At 38.3% G+C, this 27,481-nt stretch overlaps 1 protein-coding gene across 10 annotated transcripts in view; it reads right to left on the reverse strand.

Annotated features, from left to right (window-relative positions):
* Positions 1 to 27,481, reverse strand: part of RBFOX1 (RNA binding fox-1 homolog 1) — a 2,697,109-nt gene that overhangs the window by 773,657 nt on the left and 1,895,971 nt on the right. The window lies entirely within an intron of this gene.

A 27,481-nucleotide genomic window follows, 5' to 3' on the forward strand; every position in this document is an offset into this window, starting at 1 on the left:
AGACAAACTGTTCTAGTTAAATTGTCTCAACTAGTCTGAGTCGACAACTCTTCTTTAAATGTAATAATGGGGAGAAGAGTCATTTATATTTTGCTATTCTCAATTTTGTATTTTCTTGTAACAGGGTTTTCTTTAAATCCAAACACTTAACAGAGTGCTGGGTTAACAAGTTAGCTGACTGGCTAGCAGTGATTTGAGCAGAGGAAGAGTTTCCCTGGATTCCAACTGAAGACTCCTACAAGCAAGGGGAGGGAAGATGTTGTTTTAGACTCAACAGACTGTATAGATTTGATGATCAAAGACTCTGGTGTAGGCTGTGAGGGACTAATGCCACATCTACTGGTGCAGCTGGATGGATACAGCTGTACTGCTGCAGGGCATCTGGTGAAGATGCTCTATGCCGATGGGAGAGATCTCTTCTTTTGGCATTAAAAAAAAATCAATGTCTGTGAATAGCATAAGCTAGGTCAACAGGAGAAGCTCTCACTTATATTGGTGTAACATATGTTGCTCTGGGGGGTGGAATATTCACACCTCTGTGTGATATAAGTTTTGTCAACATAGGCTATGTCTACACTACAGCCAAAGACAAAACTTTTCCTATTGACAAATTATTCCATAGTTGTCCACTATGGAGTTTCTTGCACCCTCTTCTGAAGCATCTGGTACTAGCCACTGTAAGAGAGTGGACACTGAACTAAGCTGGCCACTGGTCTGATCCACTATGTTAATTCCTAGCTTGAAAAATTTGAGATAATGAGGACAATAACTTTAGTGACAACACCAACATCTCAAAGTTCTTAAACCAAAAATAACCCTGCAATAGTTTATGCTCCTCTGTATGGCAGGGGTTGGTAACTGCAGATTCCATTGGCTCTGGTAGACTTATTGAAAGGAGATTTGCCAAAGTACTTGGGAGATTCGCAGCTAGGGACCATTGACCCTATGAAATGCACTAATGGAAAGCAAAAACAATGAGCAGTCCTTGTGGCCAGGGCTGGCGCTACCATTTAGGCGACCCAGGCAATGGCCTACGGCGCCAGAATTTGGGGGGGGGGGGGCGCTATTTTGCCGGGGGGGCGGCACGCGGGTCCAGTGGACCTACCGCAGTCATGCAGGCGGACGGTCCGCTGCTGGAAAGGCTCCGATGGAGATGCCGCAGTCATTTCGGCGGGCAGTCTGCTGGTCTAAAGGCTCCGGCGGACCTACCGCAGTCATGCCTGCGGCAGGTCCACCGGAGCCTTTAGACCAGCGGACCGCCCGCCGGCATCACTGCTACAGCTCCACCGGAGCCTTTCCAGCAGCAGACTATCCGCCGGCATGACTGTGGTAGGTCCACCGGACCCGCGGGGGGCGGCGAAATGGCCATCCGCCTAGGGCGTCAGAAACCCTGGCGCCGCTCCTGCTTGTGGCACCTTAGAGGCTAACGAATGTATTTGGGCATAATCTTTCATGGGCTAGAACCCACTTCATCAGATGCATGGAGTGGAAAACACAGGAGCAGGTATGAATACATGAAAAGATGTGAGTTGCCTTACCAAGTGTGAGGTCAGTCTAATGAGACAATTCAATTAACAGCTGGATACCAAGGGAGGAAAAATAACTTTTGAAGTGGTGAGGATAGTGGCCAATTTCAGACAGTTGACAAGAAGGTGTGAGTTACAGTAGCGGGAAATTAGTATTCGGGAACTTAAATTTACATTTTGTAATGACCCAACCACTCCCAGTCTTTATTCAGGCCTAATCTGATGATGTCCAGTTTGCAAATTAATTTCAGTTGTGCAGTTTCACGTTGGAGTCTGTTACTGAAGTTTTTTTGTTGAAGAATTGCCACTTTTAGGTCTGTTACTGAGTGACCAGGGAGACTGAAGTGTTCTCCTACTGGTTTTTTAATGTTATGATTCCTGATGTCAGATTTGTGTCCATTTATTCTTTTGTGTAGAGACTGTCCGGTATGGCCAATGTACATGGCAGAGGGGCATTGCTGGCACATGATGGCATATATCACATTGGTAGATGTGGAGGTGAATGAGCCCGATGATGTGGCTGATGTGATTAGGTCCTATGATGGAAAGAGTGCTTGCCCCCTGAATCAAATTCTGTACTTGCTCCTGCCTCATTAGAAACGTCCACCCATAATTACCTGTCTTATGTCTTTATTCCTTGATTATCTCTCTAATCCCTGCACCACAGCCTGTCCAAGGAGTCATGCTCCCTGACTACAGGAGAACACTTATTTGAGCAATATTATTGATAGAACTGGTCTATTTGTGTGAGTAAAGAGTCATCACATGGGCAAGGGTTTCTGATATACATTCTTTAGTTCATATACTGAGAAAAGGTACGGTACTTTCCTTTATTAACAGGTTATATTTTCAAAACTATTGTTTTCCCCAGTCAAATTGTTAGCTTACATTTTCCCTCTAATGTTGAAAGTATACCAATAATATAATTTTTAAAAATAACTGGGAAGGTTTATTATAAAAATCTGCAACATATGTTATTTCTTATTTGAAACATAAACTAGTTATATTACATACATTCAAATGAGTCATACCTAGATATTGATTTTACATATAATGAAAGTGTCAGCAAACTGAGTGATAAAATAAACATTCAAACACTTACTTTAAAAGATTTAAGAAATAGCATGTACAAAAAAAACCCAATAAGTTCAGTGTCTTTGACAGTATTTTAGGAATAAAATTATCAAAATCACATACTCTCTTTTTTATGTAAAGGAAGCCCAGGAGTGAGCAACAAGCTGGCACTAAAAGAATCTAAGTTAAAATAATTTTATTCTAATACTAGTGAAAAATAGCTTTTTTTCTTCACACAAATCACTTATTTACTCTAAAGACTTCATCAAAGAGCTATCTTTCCACTTAAAAAGTAACTCCTATCTCTTGAAATCCTTAACAAAATTAATCCCCCTTTGCTAATATTTGAAGACATCTCTTCGAGTACATAATAAGTCTTTGGGGAATTCTTGTCATAGAAAAGTAGGAAGAATGTTCCCTCCTCTGTTAGCATGAAATATCATCCGATTTGATGTGATCAGCAATTTTTTCATGTTGATAAAGCAGAAGTTAGGGTACAAATCAACACAAACTCTAGATGAAAATTAGCAGGAAAGTTATGTGGGTTCTCTTGCAGGCTTCTGGGCTAGAATTTCAGTTTTATTGGGAATGACCGACGTAAACAAATATTTCTACTGGTTATTAGTATCATTCTGAAAGAAATGGAGTAAATAAAGTATTGTTCAAAAACCTAATACTACAAAACACTTGTTCATTTCAAGTCATTTTTCTAGGAATAATTTCATAAAGGTATATGGCTTTTATGATCGCTGTGTGATGATTTTACATCAAAACTACATTAATAAATAAAAGGTAGATTCAGACGGCCTTCCTGAGACAAGATCATTAAAATTAATAGGAGTTTGCTTGAATAAGGCCACAAACATGGAAACACTTATGCACATGATTACCCCACTTGAAGTCAACAACACTATTCATGTCAGTAAACTTAAGCGTTCATAGAATCTAGGCATAAGGATCTACCTCAGAGTGTGACCTAAAAACTATTACTTAGCATTATAGACCCTTCCACTTGGATCCTTTCACTGTTCACATGTGTCTCTTCCTCTCCTATCTCCATAATAAAAAAAAGAAACTCAAGATGGAGAATCCAAGTTCATTAGAAACATTCAGATGTATACATCTAATAATATAGAAAAGTTTCATTAATACTATTTGTCCCTGAATACACTTCTGTATTAGTACTCAAAGTCAAGTCCCAATATTGCAAAGCCTCTCTCAAGTGAGCTATCATTCAATAAGACTTTTTAGGTAAGGATTACTAATGTGAGTAATGTTACAGGGACCTTGCCCTTAATAAATTAGCAATAATATTGTAAAGTGTTTTCATAAAGATAGAGGAAATGGTTACCAGCTTCCCATTGTATTCATACATACAGAGCAGAATTACTGTGTATCTGAACTAATTTGATGACGGTTCTTTTCATTGACTGTAAATCCTCCAGAGTATGTTCAAATTTACATAGAATTAATTTAAGTGACAGCATAAGCATCCAGGCCTTTACAGTTAGAGAGAGTGCATAGTTGTATGAAAATACCTGTCTGTCTCCTGTACAGTAGTTTATCAGATCGATCAAAGAAACTTTTATCTGAACTGATCTTCCCTTACACCAAAGTGAAGATTGAAGAACTTGATTCGGTGGTATGTTGTCATAAAATGAAGATGTATAATGCCAATAAAAAGACATGGAAGAAACTTCAGGATCTCTCATCTTATACATGTCTGCCGTCAAAATACTTTAGCAAGTCGACTTACATCACCGAATATCCACCAAGAGATCAGAGGGGTAAAATACATCCTTTATATGGAGAGTTAGGATCTAGTCAAATCCTACTCCAAATCTTTGGAGAAGTTCAGGTCTGCATCCACTTCCAAGATGGGTCCTTGTCCTTTATAATGAGCTAATACTAAATCTTCAAGTGACCACCCTGGACTATGAGGAAAACTCATATCTGGATCCTGTTTCAAACTACATAGATTAGGCTCATTTGCATTTATATATTGAACTAACTACTTAATTTTATATAATGGAGAACTGTGTTCCTAGTAGAGCCTCCTTCAGTTTGAGCTGTAAACTTATCAGAAAACTCAACTGAAGAGAGATGGCAAAACTACAGTTATGAAGAACTTATTTCCTGAAGTTTCTTAAACACTTAATATCTTTGACCTCATGTTTATGGTCCTTAATAATATAATGGCAAGAACTGTTTTACATATTCTGTTGATTTTATGCTTAAAGTTAACCTGAAACATTTCATGATCTACATGATCATGAAAAATTAGAAGTGCTTCATTTCTCTACAAATTATAATGTATCTTTGACAATAACCAATGTAACCGACCTCCAATACCAAAGAACAACTGTCAAGTATGATTTGGCCACTGCTTAGATATGTTCGTTTACACTCCAAACTCTTAAAAAAATCAAAGAGCACCTAATACATTAAAGCCTTGACTTAAGTAGACCATGTCTATTCAGTCCGGAAAACACTTACCCATATGTTTAACCTCAAACCCAGGATCAAGCCTTACTGAAATCATTGGGTCTTGATCCCACATTTAAAGTTAAAATACATAAGTAAGTGCTTTTCTGAAATGGTACCAAGATCAATCAACTTATTCAAGGCAAATCTGAGGGCCAGTCAGTTTAGCTATATTCCTAATAATGAGAATATTTCTAACCACTGAACTACACATTTTTATTGTACTTGAAGTTCGTAGTGTTTGAAACAGTCAAACTCATTTGAAATTGCAATACTATGCCAAAGTGCTGACCATCTTCAGATACACACAGATTTCATTCTGAGCTGAGGTGAAAGACATCCTCTCTCAAAACGTGAATTCAAAACCACAAGATGACAAGCCACATAGTAGAAAACTTTTCCTTAGCATATATCACCACAACTTGGCTCTACTCAAAAAATAATTTTGTAAAACTGGTTTCTTGAGGTTTCATGTTTATTTTTTCTCCTCAATAATTTCCTTATCAAGTGTGTTCTGCCTGCAAGTTAGAAGATTTTCCTTCTAACTGCCAGTCCAAACTCCACCAGAGATTTGAAAGTCAAGCTGATTTTTTTCCTTCTTGAGCATCCACAGTAATACAGCTTCTGAAGGTCAGATTAGATTCTTGATGACATGCATGTAACCTCCTTTACATCACACTGCTCCAAAATGGGGTTACACCATAAAATGATGAGATTGGCAATCTAATGGGTCAGATTCAGCCTATGAGGCGATGCTGTCTGCCTCTACGTTAGGGCCGGCTCCACAAATGCCGCACCAGGAGGTCACCATTCTGATCTACAAAATCGTAGCCCTCTCATGATGTGACCTTGCACATTGGATGTGTGTGAGATCATGTTGTGCAAAGGCTGCCATAGATCAAAATGGCAGCATCCTGGCAGCATGACATGTGAGGTCACGTTGTACTTGTAGCATTTATGAAGCAGGTCTCATCACGCTGGCTGTACAGAGACCAATTTGGCCATTTGCTTGGCAACTATCCAGCTGAGATACCTCGAATTCATAAGATTTATCTTGGGATTAGGAGTCTGTGCTAGCTTTTTCTGAGACAGGAATCTGCAGTGGCTTGTAAGCTCCTTAAGGCAGGGCCCATCTTTTCTTTTATGCCACCCTGAGTACCTAATTGGCACTCAAGGATAAAGAACAATTTTAAGTCATTGTATCTGTGCTGCATTAGTATCACTACACACAGCCTTCCTGAGTCCTAGCCTCATTTGCTTAACAGTGAATACATCTTTCTGATTTGTGATAAGAGGCAAAATTGACTCATTTTTACATAAAGTATCTGCTTCAACCTCCAGCACTGAGTCTAGTCGACTCACTACATGATTCACAGAGAACAATTGGCATCTATAGCTCTGCAGAACTTCCTAGGTGAAATTCTGCAACAAGCCTCCTCTACCGTGATCTACATCAGGACTCAGCCACTTCATGTGTGTCTGTTTGCAAAACTGTCTGAAGAAATATGGTCTGATCATGATGAGTTGTTCCACCCGGAAGCTGGTTGCTCTTGCATGGAAAAGTACTGGGATGACTTTTGGAAGCAGTGTCTCTATGAAATGGAGAGCAAAATGAGTGAATTCATTGTTTTTTATGTGACCGAAGGAAGATGTGCCTTATTGCTTAGGTCACAGACAGATGTGGGAAACTGAATGAATTTAATACGGTTCTGCAAGGAAACAACACTTTCGTTCTTCAGCTGAGGGATCGAATCACAGGATTCAGGAAGAAAATTGCTTTTTGGAAGAATAATCTATTGACGATGAACTGTGAATCATTCCCACAGCTTTCTAAATTCCTGGCTGACAATGAAATTATTCAGCCATCCAAACAGGTGATGGCTGAGCATCTCAGCCAGTTGGAAGAACAGTTTGCATCCTTCTTCCCCAACTTTGACATGATGAAGTATGATTGGGTGTGAAACCCTTTTCAATACAAGCCTAACGCCATGGGTTTGCCAATAGCTGAAATCAAACAGCTCATTGAAATATCCCGTGATCAATTTTTGTGAGGAATATATGCCCAACTTTATCTCCTAGAATTCTGGTTTACTCTCAAGAATGAATATTCCGCACTTGCACCACCGTGCCTTGAAACCAATTCACACATTTGTATGAAGCTGGACTCAGCACACTTGTGTCTATCATGTCTCGGTATCGATCTACCATATATGTCACATCAGAGATTAGATGTGTAATTTCTACCATGTGGCCACACTTCAAGGACCTATGTCACAACTTGGAAGCCTGTGTGTCTCAGAGAGCATTAAATAACATATTTAATGTCTAAAGTCCTTGGATTCCTTGGTCACTATATTGGTTTGATGCTGTCTGGTGTCATAGGAAACAATAAATCTCAAAATGGGGTCTCGCAGGCAAACAATTTGGGAACCTCTGTACTACACTCAATGAAACCTGTGCCGTCTCATTTCCTTCACTGGGTTTGCATAGGTGTAATACTTTGGACCAATGGCTGGCAGCTGAAGCCAGACAAATTCAAATTAAAAATAAGACAACTTTTAGCAATGAGGGTGATTAACCATTAGAACACACTACCAAGGAAAGTGGTGGATTCTCGATGTCTTCAAATCAAGATACATTTCTAGAAGATATCCTTTAGCCAACAGAAGTGATTGGGCTCAGTACAGAAGTCACTGGGTAAAATTTAATGCCTCGTGATATATAGGAGGTCAGATAAGATGATCTAATGGTCTGTTGTTAAACTCTTTGACTCTGAACTTAAAAATAATTGTGTTAATGCTGCACAAGAAGGAATAAAATTCAGCTCATTCACCCAGTGCTACGTTAGCTCTGCCCAGCTAATAAAAGTAAAACACTACTTGAAACCAAAATAAGTATTTTTCTTACTGAACAGCAGATACAGTTCTGAACACACTTTTCCCAACCAAACACACACCTCCTCCCTCCATCACACACACACACACAAGTTGTGCAATCAAACTAACATTTTTAAATAGTTAATTTTATATCTGCACAAATCAATGTGAGAGAAACCTAGGCCGTTACAATATATGTTAACTATGATTTGCGTTCTCCTCCTCCTCCCCCCCTACACAAACGGATTTCTATTACAATAACTTCCTTATTGTATTGTCATTGCCACATAAAAGTTTGTAGTGTAAATTCCATCACTAGTTTATCGACAGTCTATGACACACAAATGCCATGGTAAGAAAGAGTGGCATAAATGTGTAGACAGAATGGACAGTTCAAAACTTTGGGATAGATATAATGGTCTTCCTAAGTGCTTGCCTGCATCCAGTAAAATGGCACTGTGTCCTGATTGGGGCCTCTGAGCTCTACAGTAATAGAAATAATGGTGATAACTAATAGCAATTTGTTTCATATTTTACAAGCATAGAAAAGCTATCTGTAATCAGAGGTAAGGTAAACAACGGCTCCTTTTTTTTTTTTCATTTTCAAGATGCATGTTTTTTCCCAGAGACCCCTGCCCTGCGCTGTAAATGAAGATGCCCTATAGAGCCACTAAGCTGAATCTGAATTCAGTTCATGTTTGCAGACACAAGAAGACCTTTGCCCTCATGTTAAAGACCTACAGAATTTAGTAAGGATGAAATCTTTTGTTGGACTAACGTCTGGTGATGAGAAAGGCTATTTGTTTCACCTTGCATTTAGCTGTGATACTCAGAATACATTTCCCAGACCTGAAGAAGAACTGTGTGTGACTCAAAAGCTTGCCTCTCACCAACAGAAGTTCATCCAACAAAAGATATTACTTCACCCACCTTGTCTCTCTAACAAACAAAAGAATGCAGATGGGAATAAATGGATCAGCTTAGATGGAATCAGTCTTTGGGTTCTCATGTTCTAAATCAAGTGCTTGAGCTCCACTCTCTCTCACCTTTTACTGTAAGGCTGCCTGCAGTGACTTGAGAGCACTTACCTGGGGCCAGACTGTGAAGAATCAGGGCACAAATCCCAAATTGGTTGTGAATTCTATACTTCGGTTTCACCAGCCAATTATCATTTAAATGCCTCAGGCACTATAACCACCTAAACATGGAGTCAAAGACTATCCCTTGAGTACTTTGATCTATCTTGCCACCCAAGCGAGTGTATCTTTGTGACAGATGGTCTCTTACACCAAGCATCAAAGCAAGACTCCCTGTCCCAAAAGAGAAGTCACTTACCCAGGTCAAGTGCACCTTAGATCTCACAGCAAAGACAATGCTTATAGCCAATCCTATAATAAGCTATATAAAGATTTGTTACATAGGAAAAGGAAACAAGAAAGTAATTTGCAAGGTTAAAGCAGGTAAACATATATGCACAAATGAGTTACAATCTTATGTTTCAAAAAGTAATAGAAGCTTCTATAATAAGCAAGCTCTATGTGACTTTTAAGGCTAACCCCTGCTAAGCAGTGGGATCTCTTGCTTATGTCTAGTAAACCTTGTTCCCGAGAGTCCAAGCAGCATAGACAAACAGTTCCTTCTCTTTGGGGTTTTTATCCCCCTCCTCCCTTGTGCTCTGAGCTGCAAACTCAGATGATGGGCGGAATCCACTGGCATGACACATCTGCATGATAGGAAGAGCAGAACAACATATTTTGTTCTCTTTAATGTGCCGCAACAGTCTGACAGATTTTGATAGACTTTTCCTATTGGGCAGGATGTAACATCTTCTATTGGTGATCAGCACGTCAACGCAGTTAATGTCTTTCTTCTGTCTGGTGATTTACACAGCCACAAAGTCTTTTGATACTCAAATATTACTTTACAATCTGGGATATAGATGTAAGTGAGATTAAGGCATCTGACAACTCACAAGTATTCATAAGACTAAACACTTGTTTTATAATTTTAACAACTATTATAACAATACTAACACACAAGTGAGTCATACAAATTCCAACTACGTAGTTGTCAATATCGAGTTGAGACGTAGGGACCTTGGCATGAGTTGATACCTGGTCTCCCAACATCACATTTACCACTATCAGAAGCACTCATTTGATCTATAAACTACTAATTTTTCTATTCCTCATTCATTATCTTATATTTGTTGAATCTAAGCTTACATGAAAAAGAGGATCATCTGTCAGTGAGAAATACAAACAGAGGAAATGGCTATTTGCAAGCTTTCAAGCACAGGCAAGTTATCATAACAATGAAATGATAGGAAATGACAAAATGTGCCAAATAGCCACATAATTGCTTATGATTTATTAGGTTTTATCAGGAAGTCTGTCATCAAGTGTTATGAATTTATCATAATGAACTACTAATCTGATAAATCAGATGCATTATGCAAAAATAAAAGGGTAGGGGAGAAGCTAATATATACAAATTGCATAACTCTGTGATCCTTTAGTTTTGGAGTATACTGCATTACATCACTGGTTTTGGTAGAAGTGATGTGTGAAACTGTGAAGTAAAAATATTGGCTTTATTTTATGTAGCTTGCATCAGATAACCATTGATAGGCTGCATGATATCAAAGGAGAATTTCCCCTCAAAGTCCCATAATCACAGGATTTTTAATTGGAATTACGTGTATGCATCAAGATTCAATAGGAGACTACAGTCCTAAAAAGCAGCTTTATTCCTGTTAATGTACAATGCATAGTACAGTATATGTACCAAGTGTGCCACACTGCAGTTTAGCTTCTTTACCAAGAGCTTATCAACATTTATAATGTAGTTGCTGTCAAGGTTCCTTCCCCACTGTGAACTTTAGGGTACAGATGTGGGGACCTGCATGGACACTTCTAAGCTTAATTACTAGCTTAGATCTGGTATCACTGCCACCATCCAGAATTTTCAGTCTCTGGATCACTCCCTGTCCCCTCAAAACTTTCCCCTCCCTGGGTAGCCTTGAGGGACTTCACCAATTCCCTGGTGAACACAGATCCAAACCCCTTGGATATTAAAACCAGGAGAAATTAACCAACCCCCTTTCTTTCCCCCTACCAATCCCTGGTGAGTCCAGATCCAATCCCCTTGGATCTAAAAACAAGGAAAAATCAATCAGGTATTAAGAAAAAAAGGCTTTTAATTAAAGAAAAGAAAGGCAAAAATCACCTCTGTAAAATCAGGATGGAAAATGCTTTACAGGGTAATCAGATTCATATAGCCCAGAAGAACCCCCTCTAGCCTTAGGTTCAAAGTTACAGCAAACAGAGGTAAAATCCTCTCAGCAAAAAGGAACATTTACAAGTTGAGCAAACAAAAATAAGACTAACATGCCTTGCCTGGCTGTTACTTACAAGTTTGAAACATGAGAGACTGGTTCAGAAAGATTTGGAGAGCCTGGACTGATGTCTGGTCCCTCTCAGTCCCAAGAGCGAACAACCCCTAAACAAAAAGCACAAAAAAAAGACTACTCCCCACCAAGATCTGAAAGTATCTTGTCTCCTTATTGGTCCTCCTTATTGGTCTCCTTATTGGTCCTCAGGTGTCAGCCAGGTTTACTGAGCTTCTTAACCCTTTACAGTTAAAAGAGGCATTAATCCTTAACCATTTGTTTATGACAGTTGCATAGTATCAACAAGCAACTGGAACACTAGAAGCCTCCGATTATGTCAAAATATTACAGAAGAAACAATATCAGACCAAAATGTAATTCAGATGTACCCTGAAACATTTGGAAAGAATTAAGCGTTTAAAAAAAATCAGGGAAGTGTAGGGGACAAATACTTTAATAAGGAACAAAAAGTTCTCTTTGTTACTTAAACGCAAAAATTGACAATGGCTGGATTTAGCGAAGTGTACAGTGTTGTACATGCCTACCTGATGATTGTTTACCTATGGTATCTATTCAGTTTGTAGGTGTTATTGTTATCAATTGCAAATATCTACCCAACATAGAAAATATTAAGCATTTCTCGTTCTCGGGAATAAATCTTGAAAAATTCTCATCTTCTACAGGGCTTCCTTTTACACTTTGGAAGAAAAACAAAGTACAGAGGGTGATAATACTGATTAAGCCAAGCAACGGGATGAAACAGCTGACTAGCAAATGAGAGCAGTATTCTAACTTGTGATCGCATATGTAAATGATCAAATGTAAGTGTTAAAACTATGTGACAATTGAATCCAGTGTATAAAATAGTGATTTGAATCTTCAAAAGCTTTATAGAGAAGTTGAAGAAAGGTATCTGAATACTTGTATAGCATCAAACAAAACAAAAGCAAACAAAAAATCACCTCTGCCTTTCCCACTATCTGCTTTGGTTTCTATGTACTCACCATCATCCTATTATCTGTGTGCCTCACATATATTAATGGATTCCTTCTCATAATGGCTCCCCTGTGAGGGAGAGGAGTATCCCTAAGCCCATCTCACAAATGCAGAAGTGTGGCAAAGAAAACCACACAGTTTTATTTCCCGAGGTGCTGATCATGCACAACTTAATAGCAAATGGGAGATTGAGCACCGCTGAGGGTAAAAGAAGAAAGGCCCCGAATCACATAGAAATTCTGTATTATAAGCAGGAATTAATCTCAGACCTTGTGTTCCACTTCAGTGTCTTAACTAAAGGAATCTTGCCAGTCTTTTTCATTTCCCTTTGTTGCCTTATTTTATTAGACTTTCCCCTGTAATAACTGCTTGTACTTAGCGAATCAAGCCCCTTAAAGCTTTTGAATTCAAAGAATGTTTATATCTTCAATTCTCTCTTATAATTCTGTGAAAGTGCTCTCTGACCGGTACTTAAATAAATGTGCATGCCACACACCCAGTTGCATGTTTGCCTATATTCTGACTCTCAATATCTGCAATTAGTCTACAATTACTGCTGTTCACATACAGGTAGGATTTCTGTGTATTTATTTTACAAGTTTCTCTGGAAACAGTGTGTGTAAGTGCATACACATATATAGTACCAACAATAAACATGGTGATTTCTGTTGGTCAAGTAATGTGCTCTACTGTGTGTGCACGGTTTGTTTATCTTGATGACTCTAAGAGCCTCATTATGCTTTTGGAGACCAGATAAATACCACTGTGTTGATTAGGGAAAGCACTAGCAGAGTGAAGAAACCTGATTTATTACTACAGCATCTTATATAGCAGCAAATTACCTCAGCGCTAAGTAACATTTACAAATGAGTAAAAGACACCCCCTAAAACATACTTTTAAAAGATCAGTAGAGAACAAATGTTTTAAAACACAATTAAAAACAAATTTGCTTAGTGACAAAAACTGGTAATTCATTTCACAGACATTAGAAATACAACAGAAGAAATCTCTACCATATTACTATTAATAAATATTTATGTATCTTCATCTAGAGATTGGGACTGGAAGAGGGAAGGAAACAGAAGAAAAATTACACATGGGACTGTTGCTAAATTCAGAAATCATGAACACATTAAGGGCTTGGTTCCTAAAGTAATTAATATGAGTCTTTAAATTTACAGGCAAATAGGCTAAGGACACTAGATATAAGCACTATGTCAATGCTTCTTTGCAAGGCAGAAAACCTTAATAGTTAAATCCTGAATTATCATCTTTATTTCACAGCACCCAAAATTATGCTCAATTTCTAACAATCCAGGATAAAAAAGGTATTATCCTGACTATAAGATTAATATTTATGACTCTGAGCCTGCAAACAGTTCCTCAGGAATAAATTTTAAATTATCCCTAATTACCTCAGTGGGACTAGTCAGGTGTTTATAGGTAAGCATTTGAGTAAGTGTCTACAGGATTGGGGCATAATTTCAGACATGACAATAAAAACAGTTAACAAAATATGCGGTGGATGGAGAGGAAAGTCAAGCATACTGCAATAAAGATTATATGGTTACTCAGTTACAACATATGTATAGATTGGTGGAATGGTCTTTATTATTTCATTTTCCAATTTGTGTTTATCTCTGTGTGATGGGTACATGCATTAATATTACATGCACAGAAACAAATTAGGAGTGAGTGAACTATAAACTGTTGACTCACTTCTTGAGTGCTTAGCTCTGAAGAAGTGGGCTTTAAGGAGAGTGACATGGGCATCCCATGGACAGAATGTAGAGTGGAAAAAGGAACTTGTGACATTTGATGGAGAAGTGAAATAAATCTAAGGTTTTTCTTTTTGAAGTGTTTCGTAGCCAACCCAAAACAAGAGGAGGAGGGATAGCTCAGTTGGTTTGAGCACTAGCCTGTTAAAGCCAAGGTTCTGAGTTCAATGCTTGAGGGGGCCACACACAGATTTGAGGCAAAATCAGTACTTGGTCCTGCTAGTGAAGGCAGGAGGCTGGACTTTGATGACCTTTCAGGGTCTTTTCCAGTTCTGTGACATAGATATATCTCCATGTATAAGATAAGAAAATCTGGAGAACAAAACTCTACCACAATATCCCAACCAGTGAAACATCCAAAAGGACAGAAGAGAAAGATGGACTGTTCTGCAAATAATGCATAGGCTTCATTTTTTCACTGCAGTAAAGGAGAAGTGATAAGTCCAATCCTACATCCAAGTGCAATATTTTATGCTTCTAAAGTAATATTTATTTATATTGTAATTAAGGGTATTATTGTTTTCAGGAACTATTAGTAACTCTTGTCATCTTTTTTCAGTATTTACTTTTCTTCAGGAACTTATTTAATTTCTATAACCCAACCAATAGTCCTTTCCAAATATGTACTTTTAAACATCTAACTAGGAATAATAAAACTGTAGATGATACAATATTAACATGTCTTTCTTTTAATTCTTCCTTAAGAATGTGTATCTCCTGAGGCTGTCTCCTTTTCCATTTCCTATTGCCAAATTTTCAGTATACATAATCAGCAGTCAGTATACATTTTCAGAGAAATGCCTTTTGCCAGTATTACTTTTCTGTCAAGAGAAATTTGAATTTGGTCCAAGGAAGCGTAGGTACTTGATTTCCAGCAAGCATGGATTAAAACCAAACAGCTGACCAATCCACCCCACCCCAAAAATATAGCAAATACTGATGTTTAACAAGGTTACTTCTTATGAATTCCATGATAATCAGCTCCTTTTGCTCAGTAGTTATAATACTTGCACTGATATGGAACCTAACAAGTTTAATTACAATTTGATGCTTAAATTTTATTCAGCATCTAACTCCTCTGCATTCTAAGCTCATAAAGTTAACAGAAATTGTGGAGGGACAAAGACACCAATAGTAAGATGCACTTTGAAATAATCAACAATAACACCACATAGCACTCTGTAATGGAGAGAGTATAAAAACTGGAGTAAAAGTTAAATCTAGTTTTACGTTAGTGAATGGTAGCATTAACAAGCTTTAATCCCCCCACATATAACACAGGCAGACTGCCTATTCTTTCTCTCAAAAGACAAAAGGATGCCACAAGCCACCCTCATATGTATCATTCAAATTACATATGCATAAAAGCAGAGCCTTGTTTGTGCCCTAATCAATATTTTAACATCATGGGAAGGATTCAGAAAGGTATAATAAAAATTCCACCACTTCATACGCGTATGATGCAAGAACTAATGTGATTAATTGTACTGAATGTGTGTACACACACATTTATGTAGATAAATAGTGCGAGTTACTGCCATTTCATGTCTGCTGTCTGTAATGCTTTCTGTACTCACATCAATGATTGTCTTGGACTGCAGTCCTGCTAGGCATTACAAATACCTTTCATGTAACTGGGTGCTGTCTTTCTGTGTGCTAGTGTGAACAGTACAAAGAGGATAAAAAACACTGACTGAAAACTTAAAAGGGTCATTTCTGCTATGTTAGCCATCTCACAGGTATTCCTTAACTTTATTTGACCCAAATGGGGAAAAATAGGATCCTGATGCTTAAAAGCAAAATAAGCACATCTAAACACAAAATATGATAGGCTCATTAGTTCAGTATTTGACAGATTGCGAAATGGTAACTCAGAATGAAGAGCTGAAAATATTCCATAATTAATTACCAAAACATGCACTGCCTGAACTGGAGCCTGGGAAAGAAGTGCTGACAGAACAAAATTCGCATTCCACTGCCTCTCCCGCCTCTCCCAATTTACAGGAGAATAGGAAATCATGAACAATTGATACACTCTGTTAGCTCCTATCATAGAGAGTGAGCTCACATGTAGCCTTAGGGGTATCTCATACAGTTTAACACCGAAAATAAAAGGTAATGTTCTTGGCAAAGAGCTGAGGGGATTAAATTGAGGAGGTCTGAAGCAGCCTTGAATTGTAGTCAATAAAAAAAGAACCAAACAGTAATTTTGTAATTTAACTGTACTGGTTATGCCCAATGAGTCAGACACTTGTGAAGTAAACCATGTAAATAGAAAAATGGCTTAACTCGTTCTCTCTGCAGTTTCAGTGTATATCTCTCCTCTCCCCCTCCCTTCCCTTTCTTTGTTTGGCTTCTTTAATTTCAGTAAAATAATGTGGTTACTTTCTCCAGTTAATTCTCCTGAGACAACTCATCAGTAAAGGACAAAGCTTTCCTCTCTGGTATCACTCTTTTCTTAATTTGTTCTGTATTGTGGACAAGAATGACAGTGCCAGCAAAGCTTGCAATGCTAAATGTTTCAAGACTGTTCCAAGCACATTGAGTTGGTCCCTCAGTTCTGAGTGCAGCCCCTGCTAGAAACCCAAATTCAAGGAGACTCCCTTTTCGTGTATCCACAACTCCCTTCTGGCCCAGAGCTCTATTGTGCCAGTTAGGCAAAGCTCCTGAATCAAACACAATGCCTGATAGAGCTACAGGGTGCACGGGCCAGCTCTGGCAGAGGGTATAGTGTCCATTCTCCTTTGTATCTGGCCAGCTTTGCAGAGGTGAAGTTTTGGCCCTTTGGTGCAACGAGTTCCAGCGGCAGCGGTACAAGAATGATGATTGTTAATGGCAACCATTGATGGAAAAGGCCTAAGATTTAAAAAGGCCTGCGATTTCGGCTTCTGCCTCTTCTGCTTTTAGCTAAAGGATGGGCCTAGGGATTTGGATGATAAAAGGAACCTGAGGATCAAGGATAGGACAGGCATTTAATCTCATATTTAGCCATGTCAACTATTTACTAATTGGCCCGCTTGGCACGTAAATATATGCAGCTGTTTTCTCATGTATCCCCAAAGACATTTAATGCCAGAGGGTCAAGGCATGTACCTTATACTCCTTTCAAAATGACAAATGTATCCGCAACAGATGTCTCTTGTATCCCCCTCCCCAAAATAATACATGTATTCTGTGTAACCTGTTATCTATAGGTCAGCATAATGACGTAAACGGGATGAGAACTAAAGTTGTTTGTTGCTGATTATAAAAGGGGCTCATGTCGCCCATGAAAGGTGTGTTCTTCTTCTCTGGCACTAGTCGAGAAGAAACACCCGTTCAGCTGAACGAGAATAAAGGTGTGGTACCCGTCTTCTTGTCCTCCGTGCCTCCTTGGTGTAATTAGGTAAGCTCCAGGGGGAAACGGGCCCTATTTGGCCAACACCATTCAGGTGCACATGGAAGAGAAATAGCATTTTTCCCCTCTCACTCCTCCGGAGTGCAGATGCAGAATCTTGCCCAATATCTCCAAATGGAGGGTAAAACCATGACTCTGAGATGCAGAATGTTCCAAAGGGCAGTGCTGAGGCAACAAGCCACCATCTGTTCTGAAATCCAACCAAGTGTCATATGTGCAGTTGCTGATGGAAAGGAAGCAAGTGAGGAGGACAGGGCTGCAAAACCATGAACTAAAAGTCCAGGCAAAGCAGTCCAACTAGGCACGTATTCTAATTTCCTGCCTAAAGAAAATGTGAGCATAGTTACAAGCTATAATCAAGAACCAAGAGCTGCTACACTCTCTAAGTACCTAAATGAATAATTTGCCAGCCACTGTTTAACTAACATTTTTACAATTAAAATGGAAATTGATTCTGTTTCCCATAATGTTACTAAACAGGGTATATATCAACTAATTCCTTAATTGTAACTGTTTTATGATTTCTTCGATTACTAAACCATGAAATGTATTCCAAGTAATTTTGAATCAGGGAAAAACTAAATTATTTTTTTCCACAAATGAATCCTTATAATTACTTCACAGCTGTAAATTATTCAGATTATCATTCTACTGATAAAAGAAGATTATATCCACATTCAGCCTTATTCTGAAAATTACAGAAATATTTATGCTGCAAAAACACATTAATAGCCCTTACGTCATCATTGGTTGGGCTGCAGAATTTTTTCTTATGCACTACATTTTTAGCAGTTCATTGGGAACAGCAATTCCTTTGGTGAACAACAAATTCTGACATTTTTAAGAAATAAAAATCCTATTTTAAGAGATACTACATTGCTACTTTAAATACAAAATGCATATCAATATTACTTTAAAGGGTGAGGGTTTTCAAAATCTCAAGTTTTCTCGTATTCTCAAGTTTTATCATTGACTTCATTAGGAGCAGAAGTATGACAACATCAAATGCTTGTGAAAACCCTACCCTACAGCATTAGGGCTTGTCTGCTTAGAGCAGCAAGCCAGGGTGTAACTCTACAGCACAATAGCCTGCTGTGCACTAAGTCACCATGTGAACCCTGCTATGCTAAAAGATTCATAGTGCACTTTGATATTGGAAACAGCAGTACATCACAATAGAGTTTTGCATCTCACATCGCCTCTAATTTGCTGAGGGTAAAATTTTCAAAGACAGCTAAGTGATGTAATAACCTAAGTCCTCTTTTCAAAATGACTTAACACTTAGAACCCTAAGTCCTGTTGATTTTCAAGGGGATTTAGGCTCCCAATGCCTAAATTACCTTTCAAAATGGGACTTGGATGCTTTTGAAAATTATACTCCAAGTGTCATGTCATAAAAAAAATTATATTAATACTCAGTTTTGGTCATTTGTTATATTGTTGCCAATCTCAGCAGATAGCCCAGTGATTGAATAGGGATCGAAAATCAACTCCCTTCCTGTTTCTGAAGGTAGCCCCATTTAGGTAAGAATTGAATTATCTTGGCACGGCAGTGAGTGAATAATTAACATTCTAAAGGAAATTGCCCACAGCCTCACATTTTGATGACGTAAAATAGAACTTTATCATGAGACTCATGACAAAAGCGTGAGAGTTGGCAACATTTAATTATTGCTTTCCTTGTAGTCCCAGCTCCTGGAGTCAAGTGAATATATCATGACGTCAGCCTTCATTCTTAAAGAAAAAGTTCTAGCCCTCATGGCTGTGGAGAAAGCTTCAAACTGTGACTCCAGTGCACCCTAAAGGCTCAAAAAGCAGAAGACAAATAGAAATAACACAAAATCTGTTATTTTTACATAATTATGATTTTAAAGCCATGATTTTTGGTGAGCCTGACTCATGATTTTTTAACATTTGGGGTTGGCAATACGGCTTTAATGAACATTATTCTTAATTAATAGTGCTACCAGGTAGAGCGAAGATAGTGCATCTGTTTTCAGTATTGTTACTTGAGGAACAAATAAATTCAGGCATATAATGCTCTTCATTTTAAGAATAAAAAACAACAGTCAGAACAAACAGTATCAAAATTTGGTATTTGGCCAATGCAGTTTTCTGTACGCTATGTGATTGTGACCATCAATAATTAGCTCCCTTGTCATTAAACTATGAAATAACACAAAATGAGGCCTTCTTTAAAATGAGCATAAGATCCAATAACTGCTCCTCAAGGAGTTGGTGGGTCTGCTGTTCATAGCAGAATACATTTTACTGGAAGAAATAAAATTTTAATATCTATATACAGGGGGTCTGTTGTATGAAGTAGAGTGGAGTAATCTAAATGAAATTGTGCAACTGCCTTAGTTTAAAATAAACAAGGACGTTCTACGGAGAGCTCTGAACAGCTGCATGAGATTTTCCCTAAGCCAAAAGGATATTCATTGCTTTCAAGGAGCAATAAATTATGTTTATAGTAGCATGCTACTAATCTAATACTTGGGCATGTTAACTATTTACAACCCTACTTACTCATAATCATCCTACAACAGAGTGGTGGAAGAGAGTAATACTCCAGATATTTCATTCAGTGGGGTCAATATGAATACCTTACTTCACTGCATGATCAAGATATTATCCAAAAAAGATTCCCTGTTCTCAAAGACAACAGGTTAAACTTCAGAATGAAAAATTATGTGGCTTCACTATGAGCCATCAGTGGAGAATTAAACACATTCAATCACCAAAATCACAAATCAATTCAGTCAAATAATCTTAATGCCTAAGGCACATGTGTAGTCAGCCTGCATCGAGTTTATAGCTCCATTTCCTCAGATTCCCCCTGCCATATTAGCAGGGAAGCACAGCGCATTGAGCAGAGGAACATGGCTCCACCTCGCTCCCACACAGACTCAACCTTAAGTTTTACTCACTATTAAGTTATCATCAGCATAAGGATATCAAGATTTGGCTTCTGAGTGTTCGACAGAGTCGAGAGTGAGTAATGGTATTGCTGGAAGGCTGACATTGCTACTTCTTGGGCTATAACCATCCTGTGGATTGAGAAATACTGTTTACTATGCCGTTCATCCTACTCAATCTCATTCCCAGATGCTTGCTATATTAATGCATGAAATCCACATATCTGTCCATAATGGTTTTCATCTATGTATATCATTTCAAATTTTATGCCCTCTTCCTCTGTACTGATTAGCCCCTTCCTGTTTTGTATCCTCAGCAAATGTTATAACTTCCAGATAAGTCCTTTCTTCTCAAGGTCATTGCTATACAAACTGAACAAAATTTGTCCCTGATATCTGTTCTTGTAGCACCCTACTACATTCTGATTCAATGATCAAGATATAGAGTGTGGGAAAGAAGAAAGGATATTACACGCCACTACGTAGACACATAATTCAGATAAAATAAGGGGGAAAAGGCAATATGAAAGAGAAATGAAGGACTGTAATGCCCTAGTACTATATCATGCAAGAGAAAGGAGTGTGGCATCTCTGAAAGAGAAGTAGCACAATATGAGAGGTATCAATATGATGTGGAAATTTTTGAGACCTTTGGTCTTATGAATCATGCATAAAAGAACTAGTTGAGACTCTATGGACTGACAACTACCAAATAACATTTCATGAATGGTAATGTTATCAGAGACCCAGGAAAGTAAAGTTGACCTCATTATATAGTTTTCTAACACAATTAGCTTGCTTATTTTTGGAACAGAGGATTGCCATTTTTTTTTCCAGTCAATCATCCTACAGAGCACTTGAAACATACTGATACCAAAGGTTTAATATATAATTTAATATATGGAGATATACCTATCTCATAAAACTGGAAGGGACCCTGAAAGGTCATTGAGTCCAGCCCCCTGTTTTGACTAGCAGGACCAAGTGCTGATTTTGCCCCAGAACCCTATGTGGCCCTCTCAGGGATTGAACTCACAACCCTGGATCTAGCAGGTCAATGCTCAAACTACTGAGCTATCCCTCCCCCCTGGTGGGCTGGTTTGTTACCATTTTGACAAAATATTTCTGAGCATCATTCTGGAGCTTCATCACATAAAATCTAAAGCAAAGATGTTTTGGGGAATAACAAAGCTGTTTATTTTGACAGCTTTAATGATAGTTTTCTTCAGTGCTGTTAACTCTGATTGGACACATCCTCTCTTCTCATCCACTTCCCTACTCTTTCTTTTTTTTTACACCCTCAATAATCATGACTGGTCTTAAATTTAGCTCCAAGCCTGCAATGAGATCTACTCACACAAACGGAGAAGGAGAGTGAGGGCAGCTTCTGTGACTCACCAGCAAAGGGGATAGAAGATGGGCATGAGGTAGCCAGTATCAGGCCAGGAAGGAAGATCCACAGGATTCCTGCTTGCTCCCAGGTCCATTCCAACCCCTGCTCCTCAGCCAATTCTCAGGTGTCACCGTAGCTGCTCCTGCCCCTATGGGTGCCTCTCTCACTCCACACACTCCAGGCATGTGAGAGTTTATGCAGGGATACAGCCCCCACAATATTTCCCTTGCAGGGATGATAGCTCCCCTTGCCCCCACCACACCTGCATACAGACCAACGCTTAATACATAATGCCATAGCAAAGTAACTCAGACTTTTTGTATTCATTTTCACATCTATAAAATTTCTGTGTCCAGCAAGTTTAATATAAATTGTGATGTTGCACTCTATATGATTAGAGTGAAGGTAGGTATGCCTGGCCAATGTGGTGTGAATTACATTGCCTGAGGTTGGGAAGGTAGCGCCTTGCATTCCAATCATTATTACAAACTCATAGCTTTATATTTCTTTTTTTTGCCTGTTTATTAGATGAGTAATTCTGAACTTTCTCAGCTCCATTCAGTGTGATGGTTTTATATTCAAGTACAATTTAAAAAAAAATATCTATTCAAAACTCCCAACAGAGTCTATTTAGCAAGGTTGAAAAAGTAGAATGTTTCAAATGATTATAGACAGAATAATTTTACACGTTCGTTTATAGAAGTAGGAGAGTAATATGCAGTTCTCTCAAATGAATGGAATCAATTTGAAATACATAGCTAAGACAGTGATCAAGTTGATGGCTGCTGTTTGACTGTGTATGTATATTTTTAAAATGAAAATGTATTATGCTAGATCAATTTCTCAGTCAAGTTCTGTACCTTTTCTACTTAAGTCACCATTAAGAAAGGGAAAAAAAAAACTATTCCAATGAAGGATTTTATGGTACAGTCAATATAATTCTTTACCCTACTTGTTAACTATGTTTTAGACTTATGGTAATTGATGTTTTATATATTTTAGGACCTGACCTTAATAGTGTGCTGAGATATTAATGCAGGGATAGGTCTGTTTAAAAATATTTTGTATGTCTATTGGATTATCTTTTTTTTTTTTTAAAGACAGAGTGAGAGTAATTAAACTGGGTCTTGGTGTAAAGAGGTACTCTCAACATCTGCCTAAATTCAGTCAGAACAAATTACATTATTTTGGGGCAGAATGTAAGCAAAATTGAATTAGAACAGGGAAACAGCGAGGACTACTACAGCTAAGGTATCGTAACAATTTCTATTCTAACCTCCTGCTCCGACTTCTCAGTCCCCTGAATTACTCAGTTGCAACCCCTTGGCAGAAGGAGCTGTTGGCAGGGGGAAGGAAGGGAGAAGGACCTGGTTTAAAATAATGCTACTGTTGATACCACCAAAATGTGCTCATGCCTGAAGGGTATCGCATAAAGAGAGTCCTCCTATGTGCTACTATATTGCTAATAAGGCTGGGATCAAGCAATCCTGAGTAGAGTGTCTGTTGCACTGGACAGAACTTCTGTAATGAATCTAGCTGAGATTCATGTGATGGGTTGGATCACAGAACCCCTCTTGGGATCTGCCAGCTAATGTGCCAAGACTAATTCTGCCCCTGCTTTCCTGCCCCGTCAGCTTAGGACTTCAGTGCCCTGCCTGGTTTGAGCCAGACTTGCTAGCTTGTTGCAAACCCAGACCCGGGTCTGAATCACGTCCCCTAACAGCTGTAGGCTTACCTGAAAGCAGCTTACAGAAATATTCTTTTCTTTAACACTCAGATGCCCAACTCCCAGGGGGGTCTAAACCCAAATAAATTCTTTTTACCCTGTATAAAGCTTATGGATCTTTTTAAAAAATTTAAATTGTGCTTTTTAATCTGCATTATTATTGGTTTTGTTCTCTGATTCCTAGTAGTGTTTTTAAGCATATAAGAAAAAATAGAAAAAGTACTCGTCTGACTTGTAAACATAGAGTTACAACATCCACAACAGACCAGAGAATTAATCTTCTGACTACATGGAAGGATTAACAGAGGCACAAAGAAGTTAATTTCAGAAAGTCCCCATCAGTCTTTGGGGCCAAAATCCCACTCCCCCCGACACTTGTATAGTGCACTGCACACCAGCGGTCTGTCTAGCCAGTGGCTTATCTCCACTCCTATAGAACTGGTGTAATATATACACTGAAATCTTAGAGAATAGAACGTGAATGTACAGTGGTGTGTATACACACACACACACACACACACACACACACACACCACCGTACAGTCACATTCTCTCTATATTTAATTTATTTATTTAGAGTTTCTAAGTTTCTGGCGGAGACATTTTAGACTTGAGTGACGCTTTCATGACTAAATTCTAAAATTAAAAACAAACAAGGTTTAAATGTAGTAGTTACGAGTGTATGCCACAAAATATCTCAAATTAAGTACAATTAGTCTTTCTGATGATGGCAAAGATCACTGTGTGAATACTAAAAGATGGATCATTTTATAATATTCCAGTGAACAGCAGCTTGCTTTTAAAAAGAAAAGAAAGCTGGCAAATGCACGGACAATAGCTAATTGAAATAGTTAGAGGCCCAGCAAAGTCAAAGCCAATATTTTACCAATACCACAAGATTTCTCATTTCAGTATGCTCAGAAAGTCGCTTTCTCTGTCTGATTAAAATTTCACTTGCCCTTTCTGTCTATATTACCAGGAAGCTATTGGCGCTCAGAGCTGTCCAGTAGACAGCAGCAGCATGCTACATTTCAGGGTGTTTATTGAGTCTGTCAATGTCTCAGTAGCAAAGTGTTTGAGAAGTGCAGTTTCAGCCATTCCACAGTGACGGTGTCAATGGGGTTAATGGTGGCGATGAATAGAATCACTTTGTGGCAGAGAGAGTTGTCTTTAAAAACACTTGAGTTAGTCTTTGATCTGTGTTGCCTTTCTTCTAAAAAGAGGGTACACGTGTCAATCTCAGCAGCATGGGTAGGAAATGAATGGGTATGAGGAATAAGCTATTCTCTCACCATTAAAGCTGATCATTCCAAGTCAAGGTTGAGAGACACTGGCAAAGTAGTATGGGGAATCTATCTGTTATGTGGCTAAAGACCCTTACCCCAAAGTTAATGATCCCTAAAGTTTGGCACCTCAAATCACCATCTAAAATCAGTGGCCTGGTTTTCAGAGGTGTTGAGTAACTGGAACTCAAAATGCAGTCAGAGAGATCTGTGGTTGCTCAGCACCTGTGAAAATCAAGCTACTTCCATAGGTGATTAAAGATGGATTTAGGAGCAAAACTTTAGGTGCCCATGTGTGAAAACGTTGGCCTCTGTCTCAAGGATTGTAAGGGTCACATTATCTTCAGGAGAAATTACTTACTCTTGCTAATAACTGGATCCCATGCACAAAGAGAAAGAGAAAACTATACAAAAAGCAGATCTATAATGTTCAGTTGAAGTGATGCTAGATCACTTATGACCATAGTGAAAGAGAATTATAAGGTGTCTAAGTTTCTGTAGCCCACCTTCCTCTGTAATGTTTGCAATATTTTCTTTTGTTTTTAAATTCTCTTTTTATAGACAGATGCTGACTGGAGTATATGAAAACTTTTCCACTCCAGCTGGTCATTTTACTCACACCAAGCGTCTAATTGGTTTCATTTAGCTACAGTGTTGTTCTTAGTAGTAGATAAAATCCCCACTTTTTTGTGGATTGTTTTCTCTTAGTAAAATACAATATATTAGATCCAAGGTTAAGTCAACGTGCGGTTAAGAACAGGCAAGATATACATCACATCCATAATCAGTGGATATAATCTGGCTCTTAATAATCAAATGATATTAGAACGCCATAAAATGAATTTCACTCAAATCTGAGTATTAGCTCACTCTCTTCTTCACTATAATACTCCAGGATGAAGACAATAGGCAATAAGTGCAATTTCCAGGCACAATAAAACTGTGCAGGAGACAACTTTCTCAGTGACCAATCTGAGGCTGTGGAACAAACTCCCATGAGAACTAAGAACCATTATAGACCTCACTGGGGCACCCAGATAGAACATTCTATCACATGCTGTATGTGATAAAATGAACTAAAGTTCTTCAAATGTACATTATTTGTAACTAGTAGAACTATTCAATAGAACTTCACTCTTATTTTTATTTAAAGTAAGAGAAATCAGGTTTAACCAAGAGGAAATGTCACCCAAGGCAAGGATGATGGGCACAGTCTGGGAAGAGCAAGATAGATATACAAACATAGAAGAGCAAAAAATTATTGCCCTCTTAAATATTTTCCTCAACAGAATTAAAAAACACCACAAAAGGTTTTGTTGTTATTGCTTGTTTTCTGCTTTTCAACAGCAGTGAAACATAAATAGGAATAGAAGAGGTATCTATTAGCACAATTTCTTAAACTGATTACCATTTTAAATCTTTTGACTGCCACAGATGCAGTGTAAGATTGCTGACTGAGGAAAAAAAGTCTAGATCATGCATCCCTGTGTTTTACTTGCTTACTCTGAGAAAAATCTAGGCACAAGGATCAGAAAGCATCAAGTCCACGAAAGAGGAAACCTTAGCAAGGCATTGTGACCACAACCTTCCCATTCTTGTATGGGGAACTAGTGTGGCCCAGTAGGGTGACCAGATGTCACGATTTTATAGGGACAGTCCCAATTTTTGGGTCTTTTTCTTATATAGGCTCCTATTACCTCCTACCGCCGTCCCGATTTTTCACATTTGCTATCTGGTCACCCTACAACACATGGAAGGGAAAATAACCATGGTGTGCACTGATTCAGCATGTCCCCTTAGGAGCCCCCACCAATGCATCCCTGTTGAAAACCCTAAGGCAAAGCAGCAACAGCAAAGCCACCTTTCATATGGAATCTTCTGTTACCCACCATGAGATTATTGGGGATAGAAACGTTTCTCTCTCTCTGCATCAGCTCTGGCAAATATGCCTTACTTCTTATACCCATGAACCAGATTCTGATAAAATGCTAGGCAACATAAGTAAATATGTTTCAACATTCTCCCATTGAAATAAATAGGGGATATTTGTGGTTTAAGATAGTTCTTAATATGAATGAGGATATCAGAATCAGGACCCATATAATTTCTTATTGTTAATCCACTGTGCGCATCAATCTCTGTGTAATATGATGCAGCATCTCAACCTCTCAATGGCAAAAAATGGACCATTTAATAATTATGCTGAGGACCAGTTAAATAAATAAAAAATGTTTACTTAGCTTTACACAATGCTTTATGCAAATATGAAACCTTAGGAACTGCTGACTATGAAAACCTCAAGTGTCTCCTTTTAAATTTTGTGATTGATGTACAGTTTTGCATACTGATCAGAGGAAACATACAATAATATTGTGATAAATAATAGATGTTTCCTTTGTAACGGTTTCTGACAAATCAAAATGCAAGTGAAAGACTGGTCCATTAGGTGATCTTAGACAATTCATTCAAGAAAGGAATATTGATGAACAACAAATTCAGACATAAGATTCACTGAGACTATTTCATATCTGGTAATTATTACAGTCTGTTTCTGTGATTTCAATAATCTTCTTCCCTGCATCAAACTCTCCTGTCATTTGGATATGGGCTGAAAGAGACCTGGTCAATCACATTTTTA

The sequence above is a fragment of the Gopherus flavomarginatus genome, chromosome 9 (assembly GCF_025201925.1).
Source record: "Gopherus flavomarginatus isolate rGopFla2 chromosome 9, rGopFla2.mat.asm, whole genome shotgun sequence".
Lineage (NCBI taxonomy): Eukaryota > Metazoa > Chordata > Testudines > Testudinidae > Gopherus > Gopherus flavomarginatus.